Genomic DNA, 7,610 nt, shown 5'->3' on the forward strand with positions numbered 1-7,610 from the left:
CATTCCACAGTCACTACAATGTAGAAAACTGTATTCCGTTATTTGGCTGTAGCATGTCGGGCATGTGATAACAGCTATAAACAACAACAAAATTTTTTTTTCTTGTTTCACAACCATGCCGTTATAAAAAGATTTGATAAATATTCATCTGTCTCTTGTATTTTCGACAAATCGTAATTAAATACACAAAAAGAATTTTTTCACGGACTTACACTTATAACACCATAGAAAATATCTGGGTGGTTTAAGAAAAAACACATTTAACAGGAAAATAAAGTCTGTGCTAGAAAAGGGTGAAAAACAATTACTGCATATATACAGCAGTATATCTATAAAAGAGAAAAGAAATCATAAAATAAAAATCCTGGTATTAAAAGAGAACGTTTTTTTTTTGTTGTTGGAAAAGGGAGGGTCAGCGGGTGTAAATTCACAGTGAAAAAAGACAAACCTGGGTTTTAATACATTTTTTTATTTAAAACGGCTTTAATGCTTAGAATTACAAACATGTTGGTTCGATTATAAAAACAAATACATTTTTTATCGGTTCTACATTTACAACACAGTGAAAAATAATCAGATTACATCTTTATGAAACATCGGTCACTCTTAGTAAAACGTAAAAACTTATTTAAGGATTTACAGCTATGACACCATAACAAATAAATAGGGGGTTCAAAAAACTATGTTTTATGACAAAAAAATACACCTTCTTTTATGTCTAACAGAGATTTGTGTATAAGACAGTCATAAATTTTGTATTACAAACAACATACAAATATATCCACTGAAAAAAATTAAAAATAAAAATTGTCTCATTACAAAAAGGAAACGGGTTCAAAGATTTTAGAAGAAATGACAACGATACCATTTACAATGTCTTCATACTATCGTAGCTAAAGAGGAGGTGGTGTAATAAAAAGATAAGGAAAATTTACTACAATTATTACAGTGATAATAAATCTTACGGCACGACAAACAATAGACGTAATAACATATTCCTTTAATGTCAATACATCTATCAAGACGTTTCTCATTTGCACAAAACATACAAATTTCTGTTAAAACATCACTGAACATCATCACCGTATCACAATAATCATAACAGCAATAACCACAACTAGGTCGTCTGTAAAACCAAAAAATTATAATAAGTGTTTCTATTACAGTAATAACACTTATCAACAATGTCGTTATCTTCTCAAAAAATACAAACACGTATTACAATAGAAATTAATCTGTGTATTATTCATGGCATAACGTTTAATTTTCATATTTCGTATCGAAATACGAGGCGAATCTAAACGCGCAAAACATCCGTCACACAAGGCAAAAAAGCCTATAAAATTTATTTTGGGTTAATAGAACACCAAAATTGTTTATTTTTCATGTGAAAGAAATAGCAGGTTTCACACAAAGGTAGAAGGGAAAGAGAATACCAACAATCATGTTTTATTATGTGATTAGATAATTTACGACATCGGTGACATCTCTGATCTACATAAAAAATAAACTACAACGAATTAATCAAACAGGCATTTAAGGTTTTACACGTCAAACAACGGTTGATATAAAATGAAGGTACTACGTGTGCTATTTCCTGTTTTACGAATCCTTACATGTTAGTTTTATAGAAATCAACATCAGCATATTTTCTAACAATAGCCTCGTTAGTAAAATAATCAATGACAATTAAATTATATATTTTTTAAAAATCCTAATCGATTTAAATCATGAAATAAGTAAAAAAATTCTTGAAGCGAAAGAGGATCATGTTTTGTTCGTTCAGAACCGTCTAGTCTTGTGGTTCGTTATAACGTTTTTACAATATTGGCTATTTCTTTTGTGTTCTTTTTTGCTCGCAACCATTCGGAAGAAAGATGCTTATAATCATTTAGGAATTTGATGGCCATCAATAGACACACTATACTACAAAAACCCACACATCCGTGATTAGTCTTGTTAGGATTCACCGCGCTACAGAATTGAGGTGGAGGTAGTGTTATGCATCTACTGTATCGCAAAGACCATATAATGTCATGATCTAAAAAGAATCACACCACAAGTTCTACACGATCACTATTAAAACGATTCGTGTTTATTAACACATCTACATGTTACCAATTGTTTTCTAGACACTGAAAACAAACCATCACGCTACAATTGGGGTGTAGGGGACATCTACGAAAGGGTCGTTGTTGGTACGTTTCATTTTTGAGCAAAACGCAACACAACACACACTCACCATCTCTACCTCCATTAAAATATTTAGAATTGACCATTTCTATGTGTAAAGTGTGACATAATAACATAATTTGACGTGTGATTCGTAAGTCACGCAATAATGTAATATTAAATGATTATTAGTATCATTTTGACAAAAGTCACATTTTTTGGAAATCGGTCAAAAACCTAAGAAAAAATACCAAAAATATTAAAATCAGTTTTATAACAAAAACAATTACAATTAACACATTTTAAAATTATCGTGAAATCATGTGTTATCCGGCAGACACGTCTTTCTACAATCGTATGGCAAAAATCACAACTCACAAGCTTAAAATAAAGCAAATAACGTCGTAGATTGAACATGTAAGCATAATGGCCGATTACGACGAGTAAAAAAATCGGTTTTTTATCAAGCTGTAAGTCAACTTCGGAGGTTGTTATTTGATGATTATTATCATACGATAGTATAGTCAGATAATAATCGGAAAAGAAAGAACTGCTTTTAAAAATTAAGAGCAATTCTATCATAGAAATGGGAAAAGCATGCTTGCTGACAAAGAGACGTGATTATTTCGGCGTAAAATATAAACTTTTTTTTTTCGAACGAAAAAAACGAGACATACACAATCTATTGCCCTCTTCGTAAGACAAAGCAATCAAAAGTGCCATTACTCCACAAAAACCAGTGCAATCGCTTTACGTCCCACACCATAACAAAAATCCAGAGGAGCAAACTGTAAGCATTTTTGATAATTTAAATTAGAGTCGTCGAGTGCCGTGTGATATTCACACATCCAACACAAAGCATCTATTTAAAAATAAATGTATTATTATTTACAGTAGTTATGAAAACGTATACTCTGTTGCATCTGCGTGGGTTGTCTATGGGTTAAAAACAATTATTTTAAAATATTTTAGTTTATGACATTTGAAACAAGTTATTTTATTGGTTGGATATATAGAAACGTCGAGATTTTCTAAAAGATGATTATGTAAATCTAGTTTCTGAATGAAAATTTTATTTGAACAACAAAAAGGATATTCTAAAAAATAATAATAAATTAATAATAATTATAATAATAATAACAATCATCACATCTTAAATATTCAGTAACCGTTCCATTTATTTTATTTAAAACAAAAACAGAATTTTATGGCTTTCCAGGGTGTTAATCCATGTTGCACAAAATTCAAAAGACACTAAAAATATAAAAAATCTTATTTTGCAATTTGTTGTTTCATTAACAATACTTCATTCTGCAAAACATCCAATCTATCTTTCAATATGTGAAATCCTTGTCTACACAAGGTAAGATTAGATAATAAGCCATCTTGAAAATAAAAAATAAAATTTTTCTAATCACCTATATAACGAAATTGAACTAATCGACGTTCCTTTCTACACGATAAACAACAAAGCAAGACACCAAATAAATCATATTTAATTGGTTCTAAACAAAAGAAACAAGCTCCCCATTCTAAAATAAAAATAAATTATTTTTTATCAATCACGTCACCAATGTTTAACACGAGCTCAAAAATTTCTTTTAGTTTGTTATCCATGGATTGCATTTGCGTTTCGAGTAAACGTTGCCCCATCAATAAAGTGCTCAATAACTGAATGTTTATATCAGATTCATCGAGTCCTATGTAGTAAGTTAAAAAAAGAAAGACATTGATCGTAAAATACTTGATTATCTTCTTTGGGACAATAATGTAAAACCATAGCAGCCACGGTTAGTTTTTTGATTTTGATTTAAATCGTTTTCTTGCCAATTGTTCCTCTCATTCGCGTTGATACCCCCATTGTTTGTTTGACATAAGCTTGTCTTTTTTGGCGTGCGAATTTTATGTAATCCTTAGTCAAATCTTTTCCGTAATTTCCTTGCACATCTGCCACTAAACCAAAATTGCATTTAGTGCCACCGTCTTTTTTCACGTACCAACCGCATTCGAAAAAGAAATGGTCGTGTAACAACATATGTTTCGTGGCATAGGGGTCATTGGCTCTTTTTTTCAGTGTTTTTCATGTGTTTATATTTATATTCCACGAAACTCGCTTCAACACCGTGTTCACACTTGGGTATTCTTCCATTTTCACAGGGTTTAAAACGATCTAATACATGGACGGCTATTTTGGCTAACGTCGACCAATATTCACCGGTCGTGTTGCACCACGGCAATTTGCATTTGCCGGAACACCACACACATTAGGATTTTTTTCGTCCTCACGTAAAGAAGTAGCTATGGCAGTACTACAAAGACAACAGGCAACTTCTATAATTTTCTCACCATTTTGGGTCGTATCCGCATTAACAGAGCTGGTAGAAGCTTCTGCAGCCGCAGTCCTCTTTCTATTCTTTTCATTGGTGGTTGATCCAGACGCACCCAGTTTTACATCATCATCAATACCGCTACTATCATTATTACTATTGTCGTCACCAGTTTCTTCTTCCTTGTAATAATCAGCCATTTGTTGTTGTTGTTGTTCTTCTTCTTCTTCTTCTTCTTCTCCATCATCATCTACTTCAGTCTCATCATCCACGAATGGAGATCTGCGTTTTTCCCTTCTTTCCCTTCTTTCTCTTATTTGGAGTCAGTATCTCATCATCATCAACATCATTTTCACCGTCGATGATATCTAATAAGAAAAATTATTATTTATATAAATAATTTTTTTATAGAAAAAAACGTATATTTATGAAAAATAAATTACTCACGCTGCCTCTTCATTTTCTTGACTGGTCATTCAACAACAACATCAGAGTCCATCGTGTCATTAACTGGATTGACCAGAACAAGATCTGCATCACTTACATCAAACTGCATGGATTAGGCCATCTCGTAACAGAAATTGAAATAAAAAGCAAGATTTGATTGCAACGAAGAAACAAAAGTTTACGATTCCTCTTTTTCAATCAGTTAGTTTTAAGATCAAAATGGTGGTGTTTTTATGGATGTTCAAAAGCTCATACCGATAAATTTTAATGAGTAACATGGAAGATGATTGATTGCTAGTTAATGATTATATTGTAATGTTCTTTCAAAACATTACAATATAATCATTAGCTAGCAACCATCTTCCATGTTTTGGTAAAATATGGTCTGTGTTTGGGAAACTGTGTTTTCTACGCGTTTTTGTTTCAATACCAATTCCTTTTTGACATGGTTTATTAACAAATACCGGCATCAAATAATCATCAGCTATCTCGGGTTTAATCGGTGTAAAACCCTTAGGATCGTACATCTTACTTAAAAAATCAAGATATCTATCTACAGATTCTTCTGAAACCGTGGAACTATCTTTTCTCGTGTTATTTAAAACAGATGAGCAAAGGTCATTCATATTGGTAGAATGTTTTTGTTCTTCGACGATGCTTGTGGTTTCTTGTGTGGGAAAACCAATGGGGTCCTTAGTAGTAATGATCAATTTGTAATCCGGTTGTACCGTGGATTGTCTTATGACACTAAAAGTCATGTCATCTCGTTTATAATTAGGAAAAGCAGCTCTAGCCGCTTGTTTTAAAATACGTCTTTTTAAACGTATCAGTAATTATCTTGTGATTCCGTTTGGAAATGGAATTCCATTGAGCGGTTTATCCTCTTCAAGTTTTAATATCGCTCGATATAGATTGAAAGCATACAATGCTTGAGATTGACCAGTCACATGTAATTTTATGCTACAAATGTCATCCACACTCAAATCCGGCGTCTTCATTTGGTCGGCACTAGTTTCATTTATTTTTTCACGAGTTGTCGGCAAATCTTTCCGTATTAAACCATCACCCGTTTGGTTTTTTTTCTTCTTCTAGTTTTTGTTTTCTTTCTTGGCGCAAATATCGGGCTTAAAATGACCCACTTTTGCCAAGAGATATTTGCCCACTGCTCTTGCCAGAGGTTTACTTTTTAACAGAGCCGATGTTTGATTCGTTCACTTGTTCTGATACCGCGAAAAAGCTTTAAATGCCACACTTTTCTTTCTGGCTTTTATCAATACCTGGTGTTTTCCGTAATTGTAAAATAATAAGCCCAATGCCACATGAGGTGGTTTTTCGTTTGGTAATGGCTTGTCGTTATAAATGAAGTCGTATATCTCTGGCCAATACTCATCAAATATCTGATTTGGTGTCAAATATTCGCTTTCGCTCATTCATGATTTTTTATAAAATCGCTTCACAAATGCCTCTCTGTTGGGAAATACACGCTGTTTACGTATGATTCGACCAGTAATATCGTCACGAAAATAATAAACTAATTTATGTACATCATCACCCCTGTATTCCTGATAGTCTTTCTGATATGGTCGGAAAACGGTGACCGTTCTATTGTTTTTAAAATCGTTATTGTCCATAAATGATTTCGATTTAAGGATTAAAACGTTCTGTTAACCCTTCCTCGGGTGTTACGTACGACCAAAAACGATCTTGCATGGAAAAATTTTTGGAACCATTGACGCAATGCGTTGTGTTCTGCCGGAAAATGAAAGAAAAAAATTCCCGACGCTTGAGATCGTAATGCAGTGGCATTTATTGAACGAGGGTAGAGCGCTTGTTGTGTGATGAATACTAATAGATTTAAATGATGTACCATTTTGGTCAAAACATCTATCATATCGTCGCTCTTGTAGAGTTGCTTCATCCAATCATCAAATATTAATATGGTTGTTCTTTGTTTTTTATTATTTTGTACCAGTTCTTCGATTTGTCGTTTAGTAGGGAAAGTAGAGTAAAATCTCACACCGACTTCTTCTTCTAGAGTGTCAAAAGGTCGTGATTGCCACGGGGATCCCTTAAAATAATGAATATTGTCCAAGGAAGTGTCTTGTTTCCATTCACCATTTTCGTTTTTAACAGTGGTGTGTAATATTTTGTGTCTATGAAGTAGAATTTTAGCTAATAAAGTCGTTTTACCCGCCATGGAGACTCCTATGAAATAATACACGCCTGGAGAACGTATCTTTAAGTGTCTCGTCATTTCCACATCGTGTGAAGAGAACACTTTTTCAGGAGATATATCTTCGTCATCGCACAACCTTAAATTTTCCGCTAAAATCATTTCTAAAGCACTAGAATGAGTCGCCACTTTTTCTCTCTTTAATGAATCACTCGAAGTAACATAAAGGTTTATAATCCTAGATTATGTACACAACTCTTTAATTTAATTTTACAAATCTTTTAACCACTGTAAGTGTAGAGCCGTCGATTTCCCGCGCACTGTAATGAATTGCATCTGGTACAATAGCGTACAATAGAAAGGTTTTCGAGAGGCTGTACAGGGTGGATTCGTGTAGGGGACGACTGCATGGCCTTTCCATGGACAGATGGCTAGGTTTTCTAGTTTTCCGAACGATTAACTAAATTAGATTTCCCTGTACTAGATAAATA

At 33.2% G+C, this 7,610-nt stretch overlaps 1 long non-coding RNA gene across 1 annotated transcript; it reads right to left on the bottom strand.

Moving 5' to 3' along the window:
- Positions 1-1,359: 1,359 nt before the first annotated feature.
- LOC137969566 (uncharacterized) lies at positions 1,360-5,160 on the bottom strand. The gene is made up of 3 exons (XR_011116689.1): positions 4,947-5,160; positions 4,519-4,867; positions 1,360-1,494 (listed from the first exon to the last, which is right to left on the bottom strand). It is a non-coding gene; the product is annotated as an uncharacterized lncRNA (long non-coding RNA).
- Between the last annotated feature and the right edge of the window lie 2,450 nt (positions 5,161-7,610).

This window comes from Montipora foliosa, chromosome 9 (assembly GCF_036669935.1).
Source record: "Montipora foliosa isolate CH-2021 chromosome 9, ASM3666993v2, whole genome shotgun sequence".
Taxonomy (NCBI): domain Eukaryota; kingdom Metazoa; phylum Cnidaria; class Anthozoa; order Scleractinia; family Acroporidae; genus Montipora; species Montipora foliosa.